The sequence below is a fragment of the Phalacrocorax carbo genome, unplaced genomic scaffold (assembly GCF_963921805.1).
Source record: "Phalacrocorax carbo unplaced genomic scaffold, bPhaCar2.1 SCAFFOLD_150, whole genome shotgun sequence".
NCBI lineage: Eukaryota > Metazoa > Chordata > Aves > Suliformes > Phalacrocoracidae > Phalacrocorax > Phalacrocorax carbo.
In genome coordinates, this window is record NW_026990332.1 from 30097 (window position 1) to 54473 (window position 24377).

The window sequence follows — 24377 nt, forward strand, 5'->3', positions numbered from 1 at the left end:
CAGTGTGAGCCGAGGGCGGAGCGGGGCGGAGCTGTGGCCGAGCGTCAGCGGGCTGCGAGTGTAGCGAGGGGGGAGGTGAGCGGGGGCTGGGTGGGGGGCCGCTGCGTGCCGGGTCAAGCCCCGAGGAGGGCTGCGGCGGGGCAGCGGCGGGTCGGAGCGGGCCGGAGCGGGCGGTGGGGAGAGCGAGGCTGTGCTGAGGGCTCGGTGGGGCTTCCGGGTGCATCGGCGGGAGGGACGGTGCCCCGCAGGGTGAGAGAGCGGGGAGGGCGGGCTCGCGGCGTGGCGGGAGCTGCGGTGGTGCGTCTGCCGGCTGGGCGGGCGGCCGTGTTGTGGCGCAGAGCATGCCGGGAGCTGTAGTCCTTGTGTCGGGGGGCTGCCGGGCGGCCATGTTGTGGCGCAGAGCATGGCGGGAGCTGTAGTCCTTGTGGCGGGGGGCTGCCGGGCGGCCATGTTGTGGCGCAGAGCGTGCCGGGAGCTGTAGTCCTTGTGGCGGGGGGCTGCTGGGCGGCCGTGTTGTGGCGCAGAGCATGGCGGGAGCTGTAGTCCTTGTGGCGGGGGGCTGCCGGGCGGCCGTGTTGTGGCGCAGAGCATGGCGGGAGCTGTAGTCCTTGCGGCGCGCGGCTGCCGGGCGGCCGTGTTGTGGCGCAGAGCATGGCGGGAGCTGTAGTCCTTGTGGCGGGGGGCTGCCGGGCGGCCGTGTTGTGGCGCAGAGCATGGCGGGAGCTGTAGTCCTGGCGCAGTGGCTGCCGGGCGGCCGTGTTGTGGCGCAGAGCGTGCCGGGAGCTGTAGTCCTGGCGCAGTGGCTGCCGGCCCTGTCACGTGGCTCGCCGGGGCGCGGCGGGAGGCGCGGTGTTCCGGCGCTCGGGTGCCGGGCGGCCGTGCCGCGTACGGTAGGCGCGGTGTATTTTTGGGGTTGGATTCGTGTTGATTTCTGGGGGCTTCCAGGTGCGGCCGCTCCCCGAGAAGCGGTGAGTTCCCCGGGAGCTGACAGAAGGGAAGAGGGAAAGGAGGAGGACCTTTTCCCCCTGCCCAGGGCGCAGACGATGGCCGCCGCCTCCCCGGCTCACCGGAGCTGCCGCTCAGCCTCCCCTGGCCCCCCCCTTGCCCCGTGCGCCTGCCCCCAGCCCCGGCACCTCCCCTGAAGCGTGCTGCGTAGCCCTTGGCCGCCCCCAGGCCCTGTCGTGAAGGCAGCGAGCCGGCCCTCGAGCGCACTGGATTCCCCCTCGGCGCAGGGGCCCTTAGCAGTAGCGCGGGGAAGGAGCGGTGTGTCCAGAAGCCCCTGCGCAAGGAGGGGCTTTGGCCAGGGTCGATCGACGGTAATGACGGTCGCTGTTTCTTCTTTCCCTCTCGCAGAGACCGTGCTGAGGACGTGGTTGTCTGTCCTTCCCCCGGGGATGCCGTTGACTGCGGCCGTCTCAGGCTTGCGTGGCTTCTCTCTGCCCGGCGTTGCCATCCTCGCAGCGCGGGGGTGAAAAGGGACACACAGAGCCCTTCCCGGCTGTGGACAGGAGCTGCCTCGGCTGAAGCTGGAGACGCCAACGAAAGGTAAAGCAGCAGAAACTGAAGGCGCTCTGGCTGCCAGCTGCCTTCCTGCCGCAGGCAAGAGAGAGCCTGTCCCTGCAGGTGAGGGAGGGAGGATCCCCCTTCGTAGCCCGCAGCGGGCCAGGCCACCAACGTGCACCGCAGGGTCTGTACGCGTAACCGGGAGTTGGGTACGGGCGTGTAGTGCACGAGCGAGCTAGGCTACGTGCCTAGGAAGCCTCATCTCGTAAGAGCGGTAAGACACCCGTGTATCCTCTTTAGGTGCAGGACGGCCTAGAGTCTGGAGCTGCAGAAGAGGCAGGGCGGAGAGGAGGGGAAAGAAGCATCTGAACGGCTAAATTGTGCCAGCAGCGCTGAGAGCGAGAGTCGCGGTGAGTCCTGGGCCACTGGGGCCCCGTTGCCTCTCTTGTGCATCCTGGGCCCTCCCTGTCTCTCCCCTGGCCCCCTCTCTTTCCTTACCTGCTGCAAAATGTTTTTTTTTTTTTTTTTTTGGCGCCCCCCCGCCCCTTCTTTCTCCATCTTGCTCTGAGTGGCTCCCTGCCTCCCCGTCTTTTCAGGCCTCCCTCTCTCTGTCCTGTAGCCTGTGGCTACTTGTTCTTTCTCCGCCTCTCTCTGCCTGGCTCTGGCTCCGTTTTTATTTTTTTATTCCTCCTGCTCTGTCCTGTAGCCTGTCGGTATTTTGTCTTTCTCTGGCCCTCTTGGTCTGACTCCGTGTGTTACCGAAAAACGCGGTAAAATCGGAAACAACTCCTCAACGCCGATTTAGTATTAAAGAGCAGGCGTTCTTTATTCACGGCGCCGGATGCACGGGGGATCGCTCCTCCTGGCGTGCGTACCTCACACACCTTTCCCGTAGAATTTGTAGATCAAAATTTTACGTATTCATACATATTCATTATCGTCCTGTCTACTGATCGGTACAAACTGGCTCGTTCCATATGTAAATCACTGCGCAGGCTCGGTGGTGGTCCGTGAGTCGGTGGTCGCGATCTCCCCCTGCCAGAATTGCCTTTTACCTTGGCTCTTAATCTTGGCAGTCTTGGCTAGTTTTCTCAGTGCGCTACACGAAACCGCGTTTTGTCATCCTTTTCTGACAGAAGCACGTTGTCTGTTGTTCTGCTGACATTAATGATCGCCTAGGGACTAAAATGCAGATCGACAGATGCGCTGATTCGTACGCTCCGTGTTCCCGTAATGGAACACCGTCTCTGGTTGGTTGACTTCATCGCTTTGGTTACACCTGTTCCTGTTGTTCAGTTTCTTCTTTTTTGGCTTTGTGTGATTCTCTCTGTGATTCTGTTTTTCTCTGCCTCGCTTTTCCCAGCTCCCCGTCCCTCACTTTGAATACCCGTTATCCTTCACCAGCTCACTCTCCCTTGGTTGCCATCCCCGTTTCTGAGTTCCTCCTGCTTTGCCACGTAGCCCGTGACTTTTTTCTTAATCTCTCTCTGTCTGCCTCAACGCTCCCGCCGCGCTTTTTAGTTCGTCTGCTCTGCTCTGTACCCTGCTACTGTTCTTGCCTTTCTGAGTTCTTCTCTGTCCAGCTCCCTTTCCCTATTCTCGAATTCCTGTTCTTCCTGCACCCGCCGCTGTTCCCTGTGATCTCCGTCTCTCTCTGTCCAGCTCCCTGTCCCTAGGTTTTAATTCCTGCCTCTGCCCGCCGTAGCCCGTCTAGATTTTTCTCTCGGCCTCTCTCTCTGTCCGGCTCCCCCTCTCTGTGTTCTAATTCCACGTTCTCTGTCACGTAGACCCGTGCTGTTTGTTTGTCCTCATCTCTCTCTGTCCAGCTCCTTGCTGCTATGTTTTATTTCTTCCCTCTCTGTCTGTCTTTGTAGCCCATTGCCGTTGTTTGTTTTTTTTTTTTTCCTACTTGTTTCTTCATGTGTCTCTGTCTGCCTCCCAGTGCCTGATCTTTAATTCCTCCTTCCCTGTAGGCTGCTGTTCCTTTTCTCCATTCTACATTGTGTTCTCTTTGGTCTCCTGTTCTTATTCATCGATTCCCTCCTCGCCGCCCTGTGGCCTGTCCCCATTTTATTGTTGCGCCTCTCTCCCTCTCTCTGGCTTCTTGCCCCTGTTTTGAAAATTCCTCCCTCTCTTCTCTCTTCCCTGTTGGCCGTGTGATCTTCAGCCTTTCTCCATCTCTTTCTGCCCAGCTCTCTGTGTCTATTCATTAATTCTTCCCTCTCTGCCCTGTAGCCTGTAGCTTTTGTCCTTTCTCCATCTTGCTGTCTCTGGCTTCCCCATGACCCTGTTTTAGAATTGTTTCTCTCTCCTTTCTGTACGCATTGCGATTCCTTTTGCTCCCCATCGCCCTTTGTTTTGGGTGGTTTTTTGTTGTTGTTCTGGCTCCCTGTCCCTAATTCTTAATTCTCTGCCTTCTCATGCTCTGTACCACGTAGCCCCATGGTTTGTTTTGTGGTGTTCCCTCCCCGGCCCCTTCCCTCCGTTGTTGGCTGTCTCGGCTCCCTGTCCCCGTGGCTTCATTCTTCCCTCTCTGCCCTGTTCTTGTCGCTTGTCTTGTCTGTCTCCATCGCGCTCGGTCCAGCTTCCTGCCCCTATTCTTCTTTCCTCCCTCGCTGTCGTGCTGCCTGCCCCAGGTTCTTTGTGCGTCTCCAGCTTGCTCCTCTTCCTTCTTTGTTGGTCTGTGTCCTGCTCTTCCCCTCTCTCTGCTGCCTCTCTTCCCCTCTCTCTGCTGCCTCTCTTCCCCTCTCTCTGCTGCCTCTCTTCCCCTCTCTCTGCTGCCTCTCTTCCCCTCTCTCTGCTGCCTCTCTTCCCCTCTCTCTGCTGCCTCTCTTCCCCTCTCTCTGCTGCCTCTCTTCCCCTCTCTCTGCTGCCTCTCTTCCCCTCTCTCTGCTGCCTCTCTTCCCCTCTCTCTGCTGCCTCTCTTCCCCTCTCTCTGCTGCCTCTCTTCCCCTCTCTCTGCTGCCTCTCTTCCCCTCTCTCTGCTGCCTCTCTTCCCCTCTCTCTGCTGCCTCTCTTCCCCTCTCTCTGCTGCCTCTCTTCCCCTCTCTCTGCTGCCTCTCTTCCCCTCTCTCTGCTGCCTCTCTTCCCCTCTCTCTGCTGCTTGTATCTCCACCTCCGTCAGGCTCCCTGTCCTTCTCTGGCCGTACTGTTCCCTGCCTCGTGCCTTCTCACTACACGCACACACGCCCCCCCGCCCCCGTCCAGCCGGCTGCCGCTCTTCTCTTCTCTCTTCCTACTGTCCTGTGCCCTGCTCCTCACCTTTGGTGGCCTCCCCCTCTGCCCAGCAGCCCGTCGCTCCAGGAGCCAGGCGACGGACGGTCCCTTCCCTGCCAAACGCGGACAAGCGCGTGCCGTGGTTCAGCCCCAGCTGGCAACTCTGCACCAGGGAGCTGCTTGCTCGCTCCACCCTCAGTGGGCTGGGGGAGAGAGCTGGAAGGGTAAAAGTGAGAAAAATCATGGGTTGAGATCAAGACTGTTTAATAGGTAAAGCAAAAGCTGTGCGTGGAAGCAAAGCAAGGAATTAATTCACTCCTCCTTTTCGGCGGGCAGGTGTTGAGCCACCTCTGGGAAAGCAGGGCTCTGTCATGTGTCATGGTTACTTAGGGAGAGAAATGCCGTAGCCCCCCCCCCCCCAAGGACTCCCCCTTCTTCCCCCAGCTGCGTGTGCTGAGCATGATGTCAAATGGTATGGAATATCCCTTTGGTCAGTTAGCTGGGAAAGCTTTCCCAGCTGTCCCAGCCTGCTTGCTGGTGGGGCACTGAGAGAACCAGAAGAGGCCCTGACTGTGGAAGCAGTGCTCAGCAAGAACCAAAACATCTCTACATTATTAACGGTGTTTTGAGCATAAATCCAAAACGTATCCCTTCCTAGCTACTGTGGAGAAAATGAGCACTATCCCAGCCACCACCAGCTCCGTGCGGCTGCGGCAACGGCGGCCGAGGTGGCCTTGGGGCAGGGGGAGCGTTGGGGACCCTGAGCCACGAATCGCTCCTGGGACTTGTTACGTGCGCGCCTGCACCAACAGCTGCCCTCTCCTTTGGCCTGAGGGCTGCGTTTGCGCTCCCTTGGCGTGGGGCAAGGGGCTGTGACGGAGCCCAGGGGAGGAGGTGGTGCACTGTGGGGGTGAGGGGAGGGGGCCCCCCGTTGCTGCTGCGCCTCAGCTGTGGGCGGGGTCTGGCTGGAGGAGCCCCAGGTGCGGGCAGTGGGGCTGCCGGTGCCGGCTCCTCCCTGGAAAAGGGGTGGTGCCCTGCTCCGGGGGGCCAGTGTGAGCCGAGGGCGGAGCGGAGCGGAGCTGTGGCCGAGCGTCAGCGGGCTGCGAGTGTAGCGAGGGGGGAGGTGAGCGGGGGCTGGGTGGGGGGCCGCTGCGTGCCGGGTCAAGCCCCGAGGAGGGCTGCGGCGGGGCAGCGGCGGGTCGGAGCGGGCGGTGGGGAGAGCGAGGCTGTGCTGAGGGCTCGGTGGGGCTTCCGGGTGCATCGGCGGGAGGGACGGTGCCCCGCAGGGTGAGAGAGCGGGGAGGGCGGGCTCGCGGCGTGCCGGGAGCTGCGGTGGTGCGTCTGCCGGCTGGGCGGGCGGCCGTGTTGTGGCGCAGAGCATGGCGGGAGCTGTAGTCCTTGTGGCGGGGGGCTGCCGGGCGGCCGTGTTGTGCCGCAGAGCATGGCGGGAGCTGTAGTCCTTGTGTCGGGGGGCTGCCGGGCGGCCGTGTTGTGGCGCAGAGCGTGCCGGGAGCTGTAGTCCTTGTGGCGGGGGGCTGCCGGGCGGCCGTGTTGTGGCGCAGAGCATGGCGGGAGCTGTAGTCCTTGTGTCGGGGGGCTGCCGGGCGGCCGTGTTGTGGCGCAGAGCGTGCCGGGAGCTGTAGTCCTTGTGTCGGGGGGCTGCCGGGCGGCCGTGTTGTGGCGCAGAGCATGGCGGGAGCTGTAGTCCTTGTGGCGGGGGGCTGCCGGGCGGCCGTGTTGTGGCGCAGAGCATGGCGGGAGCTGTAGTCCTTGTGGCGGGGGGTGCCGGGCGGCCGTGTTGTGGCGCAGAGCATGCCGGGAGCTGTAGTCCTTGTGGCGGGGGGCTGCCGGGCGGCCGTGTTGTGGCGCAGAGCATGGCGGGAGCTGTAGTCCTTGTGGCGGGGGGCTGCCGGGCGGCCGTGTTGTGCCGCAGAGCATGCCGGGAGCTGTAGTCCTGGCGCAGTGGCTGCCGGCCCTGTCACGTGGCTCGCCGGGGCGCGGCGGGAGGCGCGGTGTTCCGGCGCTCGGGTGCCGGGCGGCCGTGCCGCGTACGGTAGGCGCGGTGTATTTTTGGGGTTGGATTCGTGTTGATTTCTGGGGGCTTCCAGGTGCGGCCGCTCCCCGAGAAGCGGTGAGTTCCCCGGGAGCTGACAGAAGGGAAGAGGGAAAGGAGGAGGACCTTTTCCCCCTGCCCAGGGCGCAGACGATGGCCGCCGCCTCCCCGGCTCACCGGAGCTGCCGCTCAGCCTCCCCTGGCCCCCCCCTTGCCCCGTGCGCCTGCCCCCAGCCCCGGCACCTCCCCTGAAGCGTGCTGCGTAGCCCTTGGCCGCCCCCAGGCCCTGTCGTGAAGGCAGCGAGCCGGCCCTCGAGCGCACTGGATTCCCCCTCGGCGCAGGGGCCCTTAGCAGTAGCGCGGGGAAGGAGCGGTGTGTCCAGAAGCCCCTGCGCAAGGAGGGGCTTTGGCCAGGGTCGATCGACGGTAATGACGGTCGCTGTTTCTTCTTTCCCTCTCGCAGAGACCGTGCTGAGGACGTGGTTGTCTGTCCTTCCCCCGGGGATGCCGTTGACTGCGGCCGTCTCAGGCTTGCGTGGCTTCTCTCTGCCCGGCGTTGCCATCCTCGCAGCGCGGGGGTGAAAAGGGACACACAGAGCCCTTCCCGGCTGTGGACAGGAGCTGCCTCGGCTGAAGCTGGAGACGCCAACGAAAGGTAAAGCAGCAGAAACTGAAGGCGCTCTGGCTGCCAGCTGCCTTCCTGCCGCAGGCAAGAGAGAGCCTGTCCCTGCAGGTGAGGGAGGGAGGATCCCCCTTCGTAGCCCGCAGCGGGCCAGGCCACCAACGTGCACCGCAGGGTCTGTACGCGTAACCGGGAGTTGGGTACGGGCGTGTAGTGCACGAGCGAGCTAGGCTACGTGCCTAGGAAGCCTCATCTCGTAAGAGCGGTAAGACACCCGTGTATCCTCTTTAGGTGCAGGACGGCCTAGAGTCTGGAGCTGCAGAAGAGGCAGGGCGGAGAGGAGGGGAAAGAAGCATCTGAACGGCTAAATTGTGCCAGCAGCGCTGAGAGCGAGAGTCGCGGTGAGTCCTGGGCCACTGGGGCCCCGTTGCCTCTCTTGTGCATCCTGGGCCCTCCCTGTCTCTCCCCTGGCCCCCTCTCTTTCCTTACCTGCTGCAAAATGTTTTTTTTTTTTTTTTTTTGGCGCCCCCCCGCCCCTTCTTTCTCCATCTTGCTCTGAGTGGCTCCCTGCCTCCCCGTCTTTTCAGGCCTCCCTCTCTCTGTCCTGTAGCCTGTGGCTACTTGTTCTTTCTCCGCCTCTCTCTGCCTGGCTCTGGCTCCGTTTTTATTTTTTTATTCCTCCTGCTCTGTCCTGTAGCCTGTCGGTATTTTGTCTTTCTCTGGCCCTCTTGGTCTGACTCCCTGTGTTACCGAAAAACGCGGTAAAATCGGAAACAACTCCTCAACGCCGATTTAGTATTAAAGAGCAGGCGTTCTTTATTCACGGCGCCGGATGCACGGGGGATCGCTCCTCCTGGCGTGCGTACCTCACACACCTTTCCCGTAGAATTTGTAGATCAAAATTTTACGTATTCATACATATTCATTATCGTCCTGTCTACTGATCGGTACAAACTGGCTCGTTCCATATGTAAATCACTGCGCAGGCTCGGTGGTGGTCCGTGAGTCGGTGGTCGCGATCTCCCCCTGCCAGAATTGCCTTTTACCTTGGCTCTTAATCTTGGCAGTCTTGGCTAGTTTTCTCAGTGCGCTACACGAAACCGCGTTTTGTCATCCTTTTCTGACAGAAGCACGTTGTCTGTTGTTCTGCTGACATTAACGATCGCCTAGGGACTAAAATGCAGATCGACAGATGCGCTGATTCGTACGCTCCGTGTTCCCGTAATGGAACACCGTCTCTGGTTGGTTGACTTCATCGCTTTGGTTACACCTGTTCCTGTTGTTCAGTTTCTTCTTTTTTGGCTTTGTGTGATTCTCTCTGTGATTCTGTTTTTCTCTGCCTCGCTTTTCCCAGCTCCCCGTCCCTCACTTTGAATACCCGTTATCCTTCACCAGCTCACTCTCCCTTGGTTGCCATCCCCGTTTCTGAGTTCCTCCTGCTTTGCCACGTAGCCCGTGACTTTTTTCTTAATCTCTCTCTGTCTGCCTCAACGCTCCCGCCGCGCTTTTTAGTTCGTCTGCTCTGCTCTGTACCCTGCTACTGTTCTTGCCTTTCTGAGTTCTTCTCTGTCCAGCTCCCTTTCCCTATTCTCGAATTCCTGTTCTTCCTGCACCCGCCGCTGTTCCCTGTGATCTCCGTCTCTCTCTGTCCAGCTCCCTGTCCCTAGGTTTTAATTCCTGCCTCTGCCCGCCGTAGCCCGTCTAGATTTTTCTCTCGGCCTCTCTCTCTGTCCGGCTCCCCCTCTCTGTGTTCTAATTCCACGTTCTCTGTCACGTAGACCCGTGCTGTTTGTTTGTCCTCATCTCTCTCTGTCCAGCTCCTTGCTGCTATGTTTTATTTCTTCCCTCTCTGTCTGTCTTTGTAGCCCATTGCCGTTGTTTGTGTTTTTTTTTTTTCCTACTTGTTTCTTCATGTGTCTCTGTCTGCCTCCCAGTGCCTGATCTTTAATTCCTCCTTCCCTGTAGGCTGCTGTTCCTTTTCTCCATTCTACATTGTGTTCTCTTTGGTCTCCTGTTCTTATTCATCGATTCCCTCCTCGCCGCCCTGTGGCCTGTCCCCATTTTATTGTTGCGCCTCTCTCCCTCTCTCTGGCTTCTTGCCCCTGTTTTGAAAATTCCTCCCTCTCTTCTCTCTTCCCTGTTGGCCGTGTGATCTTCAGCCTTTCTCCATCTCTTTCTGCCCAGCTCTCTGTGTCTATTCATTAATTCTTCCCTCTCTGCCCTGTAGCCTGTAGCTTTTGTCCTTTCTCCATCTTGCTGTCTCTGGCTTCCCCATGACCCTGTTTTAGAATTGTTTCTCTCTCCTTTCTGTACGCATTGCGATTCCTTTTGCTCCCCATCGCCCTTTGTTTTGGGTGGTTTTTTGTTGTTTTTCTGGCTCCCTGTCCCTAATTCTTAATTCTCTGCCTTCTCATGCTCTGTACCACGTAGCCCCATGGTTTGTTTTGTGGTGTTCCCTCCCCGGCCCCTTCCCTCCGTTGTTGGCTGTCTCGGCTCCCTGTCCCCGTGGCTTCATTCTTCCCTCTCTGCCCTGTTCTTGTCGCTTGTCTTGTCTGTCTCCATCGCGCTCGGTCCAGCTTCCTGCCCCTATTCTTCTTTCCTCCCTCGCTGTCGTGCTGCCTGCCCCAGGTTCTTTGTGCGTCTCCAGCTTGCTCCTCTTCCTTCTTTGTTGGTCTGTGTCCTGCTCTTCCCCTCTCTCTGCTGCCTCTCTTCCCCTCTCTCTGCTGCCTCTCTTCCCCTCTCTCTGCTGCCTCTCTTCCCCTCTCTCTGCTGCCTCTCTTCCCCTCTCTCTGCTGCCTCTCTTCCCCTCTCTCTGCTGCCTCTCTTCCCCTCTCTCTGCTGCCTCTCTTCCCCTCTCTCTGCTGCCTCTCTTCCCCTCTCTCTGCTGCCTCTCTTCCCCTCTCTCTGCTGCTTGTATCTCCACCTCCGTCAGGCTCCCTGTCCTTCTCTGGCCGTACTGTTCCCTGCCTCGTGCCTTCTCACTACACGCACACACGCCCCCCCGCCCCCGTCCAGCCGGCTGCCGCTCTTCTCTTCTCTCTTCCTACTGTCCTGTGCCCTGCTCCTCACCTTTGGTGGCCTCCCCCTCTGCCCAGCAGCCCGTCGCTCCAGGAGCCAGGCGACGGACGGTCCCTTCCCTGCCAAACGCGGACAAGCGCGTGCCGTGGTTCAGCCCCAGCTGGCAACTCTGCACCAGGGAGCTGCTTGCTCGCTCCACCCTCAGTGGGCTGGGGGAGAGAGCTGGAAGGGTAAAAGTGAGAAAAATCATGGGTTGAGATCAAGACTGTTTAATAGGTAAAGCAAAAGCTGTGCGTGGAAGCAAAGCAAGGAATTAATTCACTCCTCCTTTTCGGCGGGCAGGTGTTGAGCCACCTCTGGGAAAGCAGGGCTCTGTCATGTGTCATGGTTACTTAGGGAGAGAAATGCCGTAGCCCCCCCCCCCCCAAGGACTCCCCCTTCTTCCCCCAGCTGCGTGTGCTGAGCATGATGTCAAATGGTATGGAATATCCCTTTGGTCAGTTAGCTGGGAAAGCTTTCCCAGCTGTCCCAGCCTGCTTGCTGGTGGGGCACTGAGAGAACCAGAAGAGGCCCTGACTGTGGAAGCAGTGCTCAGCAAGAACCAAAACATCTCTACATTATTAACGGTGTTTTGAGCATAAATCCAAAACGTATCCCTTCCTAGCTACTGTGGAGAAAATGAGCACTATCCCAGCCACCACCAGCTCCGTGCGGCTGCGGCAACGGCGGCCGAGGTGGCCTTGGGGCAGGGGGAGCGTTGGGGACCCTGAGCCACGAATCGCTCCTGGGACTTGTTCCGTGCGCGCCTGCACCAACACCTGCCCTCTCCTTTGGCCTGAGGGCTGCGTTTGCGCTCCCTTGGCGTGGGGCAAGGGGCTGTGACGGAGCCCAGGGGAGGAGGTGGTGCACTGTGGGGGTGAGGGCAGGGGGCCCCCCGTTGCTGCTGCGCCTCAGCTGTGGGCGGGGTCTGGCTGGAGGAGCCCCAGGTGCGGGCAGTGGGGCTGGCGGTGCCGGCTCCTCCCTGGAAAAGGGGTGGTGCCCTGCTCCGGGGGGCCAGTGTGAGCCGAGGGCGGAGCGGAGCGGAGCTGTGGCCGAGCGTCAGCGGGCTGCGAGTGTAGCGAGGGAGGAGGTGAGCGGGGGCTGGGTGGGGGGCCGCTGCGTGCCGGGTCAAGCCCCGAGGAGGGCTGCGGCGGGGCAGCGGCGGGTCGGAGCGGGCCGGAGCGGGCGGTGGGGAGAGCGAGGCTGTGCTGAGGGCTCGGTGGGGCTTCCGGGTGCATCGGCGGGAGGGACGGTGCCCCGCAGGGTGAGAGAGCGGGGAGGGCGGGCTCGCGGCGTGCCGGGAGCTGTGGTGGTGCGTCTGCCGGCTGGGCGGGCGGCCGTGTTGTGGCGCAGAGCATGGCGGGAGCTGTAGTCCTTGTGGCGGGGGGCTGCCGGGCGGCCGTGTTGTGGCGCAGAGCATGGCGGGAGCTGTAGTCCTTGTGTCGGGGGGCTGCCGGGCGGCCGTGTTGTGGCGCAGAGCATGCCGGGAGCTGTAGTCCTTGTGGCGGGGGGCTGCCGGGCGGCCGTGTTGTGGCGCAGAGCATGCCGGGAGCTGTAGTCCTTGTGGCGGGGGGCTGCCGGGCGGCCGTGTTGTGGCGCAGAGCATGGCGGGAGCTGTAGTCCTTGTGGCGGGGGGCTGCCGGGCGGCCGTGTTGTGGCGCAGAGCATGGCGGGAGCTGTAGTCCTTGTGTCGGGGGGCTGCCGGGCGGCCGTGTTGTGGCGCAGAGCATGGCGGGAGCTGTAGTCCTTGTGTCGGGGGGCTGCCGGGCGGCCGTGTTGTGGCGCAGAGCATGGCGGGAGCTGTAGTCCTTGTGGCGGGGGGCTGCCGGGCGGCCGTGTTGTGGCGCAGAGCATGGCGGGAGCTGTAGTCCTTGCGGCGCGCGGCTGCCGGGCGGCCGTGTTGTGGCGCAGAGCATGCCGGGAGCTGTAGTCCTGGCGCAGTGGCTGCCGGCCCTGTCACGTGGCTCGCCGGGGCGCGGCGGGAGGCGCGGTGTTCCGGCGCTCGGGTGCCGGGCGGCCGTGCCGCGTACGGTACGCGCGGTGTATTTTTGGGGTTGGATTCGTGTTGATTTCTGGGGGCTTCCAGGTGCGGCCGCTCCCCGAGAAGCGGTGAGTTCCCCGGGAGCTGACAGAAGGGAAGAGGGAAAGGAGGAGGACCTTTTCCCCCTGCCCAGGGCGCAGACGATGGCCGCCGCCTCCCCGGCTCACCGGAGCTGCCGCTCAGCCTCCCCTGGCCCCCCCCTTGCCCCGTGCGCCTGCCCCCAGCCCCGGCACCTCCCCTGAAGCGTGCTGCGTAGCCCTTGGCCGCCCCCAGGCCCTGTCGTGAAGGCAGCGAGCCGGCCCTCGAGCGCACTGGATTCCCCCTCGGCGCAGGGGCCCTTAGCAGTAGCGCGGGGAAGGGGCGGTGTGTCCAGAAGCCCCTGCGCAAGGAGGGGCTTTGGCCAGGGTCGATCGACGGTAATGACGGTCGCTGTTTCTTCTTTCCCTCTCGCAGAGACCGTGCTGAGGACGTGGTTGTCTGTCCTTCCCCCGGGGATGCCGTTGACTGCGGCCGTCTCAGGCTTGCGTGGCTTCTCTCTGCCCGGCGTTGCCATCCTCGCAGCGCGGGGGCGAAAAGGGACACACAGAGCCCTTCCCGGCTGTGGACAGGAGCTGCCTCGGCTGAAGCTGGAGACGCCAACGAAAGGTAAAGCAGCAGAAACTGAAGGCGCTCTGGCTGCCAGCTGCCTTCCTGCCGCAGGCAAGAGAGAGCCTGTCCCTGCAGGTGAGGGAGGGAGGATCCCCCTTCGTAGCCCGCAGCGGGCCAGGCCACCAACGTGCACCGCAGGGTCTGTACGCGTAACCGGGAGTTGGGTACGGGCGTGTAGTGCACGAGCGAGCTAGGCTACGTGCCTAGGAAGCCTCATCTCGTAAGAGCGGTAAGACACCCGTGTATCCTCTTTAGGTGCAGGACGGCCTAGAGTCTGGAGCTGCAGAAGAGGCAGGGCGGAGAGGAGGGGAAAGAAGCATCTGAACGGCTAAATTGTGCCAGCAGCGCTGAGAGCGAGAGTCGCGGTGAGTCCTGGGCCACTGGGGCCCCGTTGCCTCTCTTGTGCATCCTGGGCCCTCCCTGTCTCTCCCCTGGCCCCCTCTCTTTCCTTACCTGCTGCAAAATGTTTTTTTTTTTTTTTTTTTTTGGCGCCCCCCCGCCCCTTCTTTCTCCATCTCGCTCTGAGTGGCTCCCTGCCTCCCCGTCTTTTCAGGCCTCCCTCTCTCTGTCCTGTAGCCTGTGGCTACTTGTTCTTTCTCCGCCTCTCTCTGCCTGGCTCTGGCTCCGTTTTTATTTTTTTATTCCTCCTGCTCTGTCCTGTAGCCTGTCGGTATTTTGTCTTTCTCTGGCCCTCTTGGTCTGACTCCGTGTGTTACCGAAAAACGCGGTAAAATCGGAAACAACTCCTCAACGCCGATTTAGTATTAAAGAGCAGGCGTTCTTTATTCACGGCGCCGGATGCACGGGGGATCGGTCCTCCTGGCGTGCGTACCTCACACACCTTTCCCGTAGAATTTGTAGATCAAAATTTTACGTATTCATACATATTCATTATCGTCCTGTCTACTGATCGGTACAAACTGGCTCGTTCCGTATGTAAATCACTGCGCAGGCTCGGTGGTGGTCCGTGAGTCGGTGGTCGCGATCTCCCCCTGCCAGAATTGCCTTTTACCTTCTTGGCTCTTAATCTTGGCAGTCTTGGCTAGTTTTCTCAGTGCGCTACACGAAACCGCGTTTTGTCATCCTTTTCTGACAGAAGCACGTTGTCTGTTGTTCTGCTGACATTAACGATCGCCTAGGGACTAAAATGCAGATCGACAGATGCGCTGATTCGTACGCTCCGTGTTCCCGTAATGGAACACCGTCTCTGGTTGGTTGACTTCATCGCTTTGGTTACACCTGTTCCTGTTGTTCAGTTTCTTCTTTTTTGGCTTTGTGTGATTCTCTCTGTGATTCTGTTTTTCTCTGCCTCGCTTTTCCCAGCTCCCCGTCCCTCACTTTGAATACCCGTTATCCTTCACCAGCTCACTCTCCCTTGGTTGCCATCCCCGTTTCTGAGTTCCTCCTGCTTTGCCACGTAGCCCGTGACTTTTTTCTTAATCTCTCTCTGTCTGCCTCAACGCTCCCGCCGCGCTTTTTAGTTCGTCTGCTCTGCTCTGTACCCTGCTACTGTTCTTGCCTTTCTGAGTTCTTCTCTGTCCAGCTCCCTTTCCCTATTCTCGAATTCCTGTTCTTCCTGCACCCGCCGCTGTTCCCTGTGATCTCCGTCTCTCTCTGTCCAGCTCCCTGTCCCTAGGTTTTAATTCCTGCCTCTGCCCGCCGTAGCCCGTCTAGATTTTTCTCTCGGCCTCTCTCTCTGTCCGGCTCCCCCTCTCTGTGTTCTAATTCCACGTTCTCTGTCACGTAGACCCGTGCTGTTTGTTTGTCCTCATCTCTCTCTGTCCAGCTCCTTGCTGCTATGTTTTATTTCTTCCCTCTCTGTCTGTCTTTGTAGCCCATTGCCGTTGTTTGTTTTTTTTTTTTTTTCCTACTTGTTTCTTCATGTGTCTCTGTCTGCCTCCCAGTGCCTGATCTTTAATTCCTCCTTCCCTGTAGGCCGCTGTTCCTTTTCTCCATTCTACATTGTGTTCTCTTTGGTCTCCTGTTCTTATTCATCGATTCCCTCCTCGCCGCCCTGTGGCCTGTCCCCATTTTATTGTTGCGCCTCTCTCCCTCTCTCTGGCTTCTTGCCCCTGTTTTGAAAATTCCTCCCTCTCTTCTCTCTTCCCTGTTGGCCGTGTGATCTTCAGCCTTTCTCCATCTCTTTCTGCCCAGCTCTCTGTGTCTATTCATTAATTCTTCCCTCTCTGCCCTGTAGCCTGTAGCTTTTGTCCTTTCTCCATCTTGCTGTCTCTGGCTTCCCCATGACCCTGTTTTAGAATTGTTTCTCTCTCCTTTCTGTACGCATTGCGATTCCTTTTGCTCCCCATCGCCCTTTGTTTTGGGTGGTTTTTTGTTGTTTTTCTGGCTCCCTGTCCCTAATTCTTAATTCTCTGCCTTCTCATGCTCTGTACCACGTAGCCCCATGGTTTGTTTTGTGGTGTTCCCTCCCCGGCCCCTTCCCTCCGTTGTTGGCTGTCTCGGCTCCCTGTCCCCGTGGCTTCATTCTTCCCTCTCTGCCCTGTTCTTGTCGCTTGTCTTGTCTGTCTCCATCGCGCTCGGTCCAGCTTCCTGCCCCTATTCTTCTTTCCTCCCTCGCTGTCGTGCTGCCTGCCCCAGGTTCTCTGTGCGTCTCCAGCCTGCTCCTCTTCCTTCTTTGTTGGTCTGTGTCCTGCTCTTCCCTCTCTCTGCTGCCTCTCTTCCCCTCTCTCTGCTGCTTGTATCTCCACCTCCGTCAGGCTCCCTGTCCTTCTCTGGCCGTCCTGTTCCCTGCCTCGTGCCTTCTCACTACACGCACACACGCCCCCCCGCCCCCGTCCAGCCGGCTGCCGCTCTTCTCTCTTCCTACTGTCCTGTGCCCTGCTCCTCACCTTTGGTGGCCTCCCCCTCTGCCCAGCAGCCCGTCGCTCCAGGAGCCAGGCGACGGACGGTCCCTTCCCTGCCAAACGCGGACAAGCGCGTGCCGTGGTTCAGCCCCAGCTGGCAACTCTGCACCAGGGAGCTGCTTGCTCGCTCCACCCTCAGTGGGCTGGGGGAGAGAGCTGGAAGGGTAAAAGTGAGAAAAATCATGGGTTGAGATCAAGACTGTTTAATAGGTAAAGCAAAAGCTGTGCGTGGAAGCAAAGCAAGGAATTAATTCACTCCTCCTTTTCGGCGGGCAGGTGTTGAGCCACCTCTGGGAAAGCAGGGCTCTGTCATGTGTCATGGTTACTTAGGGAGAGAAATGCCGTAGCCCCCCCCCCCCCCAAGGACTCCCCCTTCTTCCCCCAGCTGCGTGTGCTGAGCATGATGTCAAATGGTATGGAATATCCCTTTGGTCAGTTAGCTGGGAAAGCTTTCCCAGCTGTCCCAGCCTGCTTGCTGGTGGGGCACTGAGAGAACCAGAAGAGGCCCTGACTGTGGAAGCAGTGCTCAGCAAGAACCAAAACATCTCTACATTATTAACGGTGTTTTGAGCATAAATCCAAAACGTATCCCTTCCTAGCTACTGTGGAGAAAATGAGCACTATCCCAGCCACCACCAGCTCCGTGCGGCTGCGGCAACGGCGGCCGAGGTGGCCTTGGGGCAGGGGGAGCGTTGGGGACCCTGAGCCACGAATCGCTCCTGGGACTTGTTCCGTGCGCGCCTGCACCAACACCTGCCCTCTCCTTTGGCCTGAGGGCTGCATTTGCGCTCCCTTGGCGTGGGGCAAGGGTCTGTGATGGAGCCCGGGGGAGGAGGTGGTGCACTGTGGGGGTGAGGGGAGGGGGCCCCCCGTTGCTGCTGCGCCTCAGCTGTGGGCGGGGTCTGGCTGGAGGAGCCCCAGGTGCGGGCAGTGGGGCTGCCGGTGCCGGCTCCTCCCTGGAAAAGGGGTGGTGCCCTGCTCCGGGGGGCCAGTGTGAGCCGAGGGCGGAGCGGAGCGGAGCTGTGGCCGAGCGTCAGCGGGCTGCGAGTGTAGCGAGGGGGGAGGTGAGCGGGGGCTGGGTGGGGGGCCGCTGCGTGCCGGGTCAAGCCCCGAGGAGGGCTGCGGCGGGGCAGCGGCGGGTCGGAGCGGGCGGTGGGGAGAGCGAGGCTGTGCTGAGGGCTCGGTGGGGCTTCCGGGTGCATCGGCGGGAGGGACGGTGCCCCGCAGGGTGAGAGAGCGGGGAGGGCGGGCTCGCGGCGTGCCGGGAGCTGCGGTGGTGCGTCTGCCGGCTGGGCGGGCGGCCGTGTTGTGGCGCAGAGCATGGCGGGAGCTGTAGTCCTTGTGTCGGGGGGCTGCCGGGCGGCCGTGTTGTGCCGCAGAGCATGGCGGGAGCTGTAGTCCTTGCGGCGGGGGGCTGCCGGGCGGCCGTGTTGTGGCGCAGAGCATGGCGGGAGCTGTAGTCCTTGTGGCGGGGGGCTGCCGGGCGGCCATGTTGTGGCGCAGAGCGTGCCGGGAGCTGTAGTCCTGGCGCAGTGGCTGCCGGGCGGCCGTGTTGTGGCGCAGAGCGTGCCGGGAGCTGTAGTCCTTGTGGCGGGGGGCTGCCGGGCGGCCATGTTGTGGCGCAGAGCGTGCCGGGAGCTGTAGTCCTGGCGCAGTGGCTGCCGGGCGGCCGTGTTGTGGCGCAGAGCATGGCGGGAGCTGTAGTCCTTGTGGCGGGGGGATGCCGGGCGGCCGTGTTGTGGCGCAGAGCATGCCGGGAGCTGTAGTCCTTGTGGCGGGGGGCTGCCGGGCGGCCGTGTTGTGGCGCAGAGCATGCCGGGAGCTGTAGTCCTGGCGCAGTGGCTGCCGGCCCTGTCACGTGGCTCGCCGGGGCGCGGCGGGAGGCGCGGTGTTCTGGCGCTCGGGTGCCGGGCGGCCGTGCCGCGTACGGTAGGCGTGGTGTATTTTTGGGGTTGGATTCGTGTTGATTTCTGGGGGCTTCCAGGTGCGGCCGCTCCCCGAGAAGCGGTGAGTTCCCCGGGAGCTGACAGAAGGGAAGAGGGAAAGGAGGAGGACCTTTTCCCCCTGCCCAGGGCGCAGATGATGGCCGCCGCCTCCCCGGCTCACCGGAGCTGCCGCTCAGCCTCCCCTGGCCCCCCCCTTGCCCCGTGCGCCTGCCCCCAGCCCCGGCACCTCCCCTGAAGCGTGCTGCGTAGCCCTTGGCCGCCCCCAGGCCCTGTCGTGAAGGCAGCGAGCCGGCCCTCGAGCGCACTGGATTCCCCCTCGGCGCAGGGGCCCTTAGCAGTAGCGCGGGGAAGGGGCGGTGTGTCCAGAAGCCCCTGCGCAAGGAGGGGCTTTGGCCAGGGTCGATCGACGGTAATGACGGTCGCTGTTTCTTCTTTCCCTCTCGCAGAGACCGTGCTGAGGACGTGGTTGTCTGTCCTTCCCCCGGGGATGCCGTTGACTGCGGCCGTCTCAGGCTTGCGTGGCTTCTCTCTGCCCGGCGTTGCCATCCTCGCAGCGCGGGGGTGAAAAGGGACACACAGAGCCCTTCCCGGCTGTGGACAGGAGCTGCCTCGGCTGAAGCTGGAGACGCCAACGAAAGGTAAAGCAGCAGAAACTGAAGGCGCTCTGGCTGCCAGCTGCCTTCCTGCCGCAGGCAAGAGAGAGCCTGTCCCTGCAGGTGAGGGAGGGAGGATCCCCCTTCGTAGCCCGCAGCGGGCCAGGCCACCAACGTGCACCGCAGGGTCTGTACGCGTAACCGGGAGTTGGGTACGGGCGTGTAGTGCACGAGCGAGCTAGGCTACGTGCCTAGGAAGCCTCATCTCGTAAGAGCGGTAAGACACCCGTGTATCCTCTTTAGGTGCAGGACGGCCTAGAGTCTGGAGCTGCAGAAGAGGCAGGGCGGAGAGGAGGGGAAAGAAGCATCTGAACGGCTAAATTGTGCCAGCAGCGCTGAGAGCGAGAGTCGCGGTGAGTCCTGGGCCACTGGGGCCCCGTTGCCTCTCTTGTGCATCCTGGGCCCTCCCTGTCTCTCCCCTGGCCCCCTCTCTTTCCTTACCTGCTGCAAAATGTTTTTTTTTTTTTTTTTTTGGCGCCCCCCCGCCCCTTCTTTCTCCATCTTGCTCTGAGTGGCTCCCTGCCTCCCCGTCTTTTCAGGCCTCCCTCTCTCTGTCCTGTAGCCTGTGGCTACTTGTTCTTTCTCCGCCTCTCTCTGCCTGGCTCTGGCTCCGTTTTTATTTTTTTATTCCTCCTGCTCTGTCCTGTAGCCTGTCGGTATTTTGTCTTTCTCTGGCCCTCTTGGTCTGACTCCGTGTGTTACCGAAAAACGCGGTAAAATCGGAAACAACTCCTCAACGCCGATTTAGTATTAAAGAGCAGGCGTTCTTTATTCACGGCGCCAGATGCACGGGGGATCGCTTCTCCTGGCGTGCGTACCTCACACACCTTTCCCGTAGAATTTGTAGATCAAAATTTTACGTATTCATACATATTCATTATCGTCCTGTCTACTGATCGGTACAAACTGGCTCGTTCCGTATGTAAATCACTGCGCAGGCTCGGTGGTGGTCCGTGAGTCGGTGGTCGCGATCTCCCCCTGCCAGAATTGCCTTTTACCTTCTTGGCTCTTAATCTTGGCAGTCTTGGCTAGTTTTCTCAGTGCGCTACACGAAACCGCGTTTTGTCATCCTTTTCTGACAGAAGCACGTTGTCTGTTGTTCTGCTGACATTAACGATCGCCTAGGGACTAAAATGCAGATCGACAGATGCGCTGATTCGTACGCTCCGTGTTCCCGTAATGGAACACCGTCTCTGGTTGGTTGACTTCATCGCTTTGGTTACACCTGTTCCTGTTGTTCAGTTTCTTCTTTTTTGGCTTTGTGTGATTCTCTCTGTGATTCTGTTTTTCTCTGCCTCGCTTTTCCCAGCTCCCCGTCCCTCACTTTGAATACCCGTTATCCTTCACCAGCTCACTCTCCCTTGGTTGCCATCCCCGTTTCTGAGTTCCTCCTGCTTTGCCACGTAGCCCGTGACTTTTTTCTTAATCTCTCTCTGTCTGCCTCAACGCTCCCGCCGCGCTTTTTAGTTCGTCTGCTCTGCTCTGTACCCTGCTACTGTTCTTGCCTTTCTGAGTTCTTCTCTGTCCAGCTCCCTTTCCCTATTCTCGAATTCCTGTTCTTCCTGCACCCGCCGCTGTTCCCTGTGATCTCCGTCTCTCTCTGTCCAGCTCCCTGTCCCTAGGTTTTAATTCCTGCCTCTGCCCGCCGTAGCCCGTCTAGATTTTTCTCTCGGCCTCTCTCTCTGTCCGGCTCCCCCTCTCTGTGTTCTAATTCCACGTTCTCTGTCACGTAGACCCGTGCTGTTTGTTTGTCCTCATCTCTCTCTGTCCAGCTCCTTGCTGCTATGTTTTATTTCTTCCCTCTCTGTCTGTCTTTGTAGCCCATTGCCGTTGTTTGTTTTTTTTTTTTTTTCCTACTTGTTTCTTCATGTGTCTCTGTCTGCCTCCCAGTGCCTGATCTTTAATTCCTCCTTCCCTGTAGGCCGCTGTTCCTTTTCTCCATTCTACATTGTGTTCTCTTTGGTCTCCTGTTCTTATTCATCGATTCCCTCCTCGCCGCCCTGTGGCCTGTCCCCATTTTATTGTTGCGCCTCTCTCCCTCTCTCTGGCTTCTTGCCCCTGTTTTGAAAATTCCTCCCTCTCTTCTCTCTTCCCTGTTGGCCGTGTGATCTTCAGCCTTTCTCCATCTCTTTCTGCCCAGCTCTCTGTGTCTATTCATTAATTCTTCCCTCTCTGCCCTGTAGCCTGTAGCTTTTGTCCTTTCTCCATCTTGCTGTCTCTGGCTTCCCCATGACCCTGTTTTAGAATTGTTTCTCTCTCCTTTCTGTACGCATTGCGATTCCTTTTGCTCCCCATCGCCCTTTGTTTTGGGTGGTTTTTTGTTGTTTTTCTGGCTCCCTGTCCCTAATTCTTAATTCTCTGCCTTCTCATGCTCTGTACCACGTAGCCCCATGGTTTGTTTTGTGGTGTTCCCTCCCCGGCCCCTTCCCTCCGTTGTTGGCTGTCTCGGCTCCCTGTCCCCGTGGCTTCATTCTTCCCTCTCTGCCCTGTTCTTGTCGCTTGTCTTGTCTGTCTCCATCGCGCTCGGTCCAGCTTCCTGCCCCTATTCTTCTTTCCTCCCTCGCTGTCGTGCTGCCTGCCCCAGGTTCTCTGTGCGTCTCCAGCCTGCTCCTCTTCCTTCTTTGTTGGTCTGTGTCCTGCTCTTCCCTCTCTCTGCTGCCTCTCTTCCCCTCTCTCTGCTGCTTGTATCTCCACCTCCGTCAGGCTCCCTGTCCTTCTCTGGCCGTCCTGTTCCCTGCCTCGTGCCTTCTCACTACACGCACACACGCCCCCCCGCCCCCGTCCAGCCGGCTGCCGCTCTTCTCTCTTCCTACTGTCCTGTGCCCTGCTCCTCACCTTTGGTGGCCTCCCCCTCTGCCCAGCAGCCCGTCGCTCCAGGAGCCAGGCGACGGACGGTCCCTTCCCTGCCAAACGCGGACAAGCGCGTGCCGTGGTTCAGCCCCAGCTGGCAACTCTGCACCAGGGAGCTGCTTGCTCGCTCCACCCTCAGTGGGCTGGGGGAGAGAGCTGGAAGGGTAAAAGTGAGAAAAATCATGGGCTGAGATCAAGACTGTTTAATAGGTAAAGCAAAAGCTGTGCGTGGAAGCAAAGCAAGGAATTAATTCACTCCTCCTTTTCGGCGGGCAGGTGTTGAGCCACCTCTGGGAAAGCAGGGCTCTGTCATGTGTCATGGTTACTTAGGGAGAGAAATGCCGTAGCCCCCCCCCCCCCAAGGACTCCCCCTTCTTCCCCCAGCTGCGTGTGCTGAGCATGATGTCAAATGGTATGGAATATCCCTTTGGTCAGTTAGCTGGGAAAGCTTTCCCAGCTGTCCCAGCCTGCTTGCTGGTGGGGCACTGAGAGAACCAGAAGAGGCCCTGACTGTGGAAGCAGTGCTCAGCAAGAACCAAAACATCTCTACATTATTAACGGTGTTTTGAGCATAAATCCAAAACGTATCCCTTCCTAGCTACTGTGGAGAAAATGAGCACTATCCCAGCCACCACCAGCTCCGTGCGGCTGCGGCAACGGCGGCCGAGGTGGCCTTGGGGCAGGGGGAGCGTTGGGGACCCTGAGCCACGAATCGCTCCTGGGACTTGTTACGTGCGCGCCTGCACAAACACCTGCCCTCTCCTTTGGCCTGAGGGCTGTGTTTGCGCTCCCTTGGCGTGGGGCAAGGGTCTGTGATGGAGCCCGGGGGAGGAGGTGGTGCACTGTGGGGGTGAGGGGAGGGGGCCCCCCGTTGCTGCTGCGCCTCAGCTGTGGGCGGGGTCTGGCTGGAGGAGCCCCAGGTGCGGGCAGTGGGGCTGCCGGTGCCGGCTCCTCCCTGGAAAAGGGGTGGTGCCCTGCTCCGGGGGGCCAGTGTGAGCCGAGGGCGGAGCGGAGCGGAGCTGTGGCCGAGCGTCAGCGGGCTGCGAGTGTAGCGAGGGAGGAGGTGAGCGGGGGCTGGGTGGGGGGCCGCTGCGTGCCGGGTCAAGCCCCGAGGAGGGCTGCGGCGGGGCAGCGGCGGGTCGGAGCGGGCGGTGGGGAGAGCGAGGCTGTGCTGAGGGCTCGGTGGGGCTTCCGGGTGCATCGGCGGGAGGGACGGTGCCCCGCAGGGTGAGAGAGCGGGGAGGGCGGGCTCGCGGCGTGCCGGGAGCTGCGGTGGTGCGTCTGCCGGCTGGGCGGGCGGCCGTGTTGTGGCGCAGAGCATGGCGGGAGCTGTAGTCCTTGTGTCGGGGGGCTGCCGGGCGGCCGTGTTGTGGCGCAGAGCATGGCGGGAGCTGTAGTCCTTGCGGCGGGGGGCTGCCGGGCGGCCGTGTTGTGGCGCAGAGCATGGCGGGAGCTGTAGTCCTTGTGGCGGGGGGCTGCCGGGCGGCCGTGTTGTGGCGCAGAGCATGGCGGGAGCTGTAGTCCTTGCGGCGGGGGGCTGCCGGGCGGCCGTGTTGTGGCGCAGAGCATGGCGGGAGCTGTAGTCCTTGTGGCGGGGGGCTGCCGGGCGGCCGTGTTGTGGCGCAGAGCATGGCGGGAGCTGTAGTCCTTGTGTCGGGGGGCTGCCGGGCGGCCGTGTTGTGGCGCAGAGCATGGCGGGAGCTGTAGTCCTTGTGGCGGGGGGCTGCCGGGCGGCCGTGTTGTGGCGCAGAGCATGGCGGGAGCTGTAGTCCTTGTGGCGGGGGGCTGCCGGGCGGCCGTGTTGTGGCGCAGAGCATGGCGGGAGCTGTAGTCCTTGTGGCGGGGGGCTGCCGGGCGGCCGTGTTGTGGCGCAGAGCATGGCGGGAGCTGTAGTCCTTGTGGCGGGGGGCTGCCGGGCGGCCGTGTTGTGGCGCAGAGCATGGCGGGAGCTGTAGTCCTTGTGGCGGGGGGCTGCCGGGCGGCCGTGTTGTGGCGCAGAGCGTGCCGGGAGCTGTAGTCCTGGCGCAGTGGCTGCCGGCCCTGTCACGTGGCTCGCCGGGGCGCGGCGGGAGGCGCGGTGTTCCGGCGCTCGGGTGCCGGGCGGCCGTGCCGCGTACGGTAGGCGCGGTGTATTTTTGGGGTTGGATTCGTGTTGATTTCTGGGGGCTTCCAGGTGCGGCCGCTCCCCGAGAAGCGGTGAGTTCCCCGGGAGCTGACAGAAGGGAAGAGGGAAAGGAGGAGGACCTTTTCCCCCTGCCCAGGGCGCAGATGATGGCCGCCGCCTCCCCGGCTCACCGGAGCTGCCGCTCAGCCTCCCCTGGCCCCCCCCTTGCCCCGTGCGCCTGCCCCCAGCCCCGGCACCTCCCCTGAAGCGTGCTGCGTAGCCCTTGGCCGCCCCCAGGCCCTGTCGTGAAGGCAGCGAGCCGGCCCTCGAGCGCACTGGATTCCCCCTCGGCGCAGGGGCCCTTAGCAGTAGCGCGGGGAAGGGGCGGTGTGTCCAGAAGCCCCTGCGCAAGGAGGGGCTTTGGCCAGGGTCGATCGACGGTAATGACGGTCGCTGTTTCTTCTTTCCCTCTCGCAGAGACCGTGCTGAGGACGTGGTTGTCTGTCCTTCCCCCGGGGATGCCGTTGACTGCGGCCGTCTCAGGCTTGCGTGGCTTCTCTCTGCCCGGCGTTGCCATCCTCGCAGCGCGGGGGTGAAAAGGGACACACAGAGCCCTTCCCGGCTGTGGACAGGAGCTGCCTCGGCTGAAGCTGGAGACGCCAACGAAAGGTAAAGCAGCAGAAACTGAAGGCGCTCTGGCTGCCAGCTGCCTTCCTGCCGCAGGCAAGAGAGAGCCTGTCCCTGCAGGTGAGGGAGGGAGGATCCCCCTTCGTAGCCCGCAGCGGGCCAGGCCACCAACGTGCACCGCAGGGTCTGTACG

The 24377-nt window shown here is 61.1% G+C and overlaps 1 long non-coding RNA gene across 9 annotated transcripts in view; it reads left to right on the forward strand.

The window, feature by feature from the left end:
• Positions 1-24377, forward strand: part of LOC135311025 (uncharacterized) — a 55616-nt gene that overhangs the window by 25884 nt on the left and 5355 nt on the right. For 6 of the 9 annotated variants that reach the window (XR_010370928.1, XR_010370934.1, XR_010370931.1 and 3 more), the window contains 8 exons: positions 1354-1545; positions 1804-1913; positions 7236-7427; positions 7686-7795; positions 13396-13505; positions 18397-18588; positions 18847-18956; positions 24035-24226. This is a non-coding gene — a long non-coding RNA (uncharacterized LOC135311025). The remainder of the gene's footprint in view (positions 1-1353; positions 1546-1803; positions 1914-7235; positions 7428-7685; positions 7796-13395; positions 13506-18396; positions 18589-18846; positions 18957-24034; positions 24227-24377) is intronic. The other 3 variants (XR_010370932.1, XR_010370929.1, XR_010370935.1) reach the window with 3 other exon arrangements.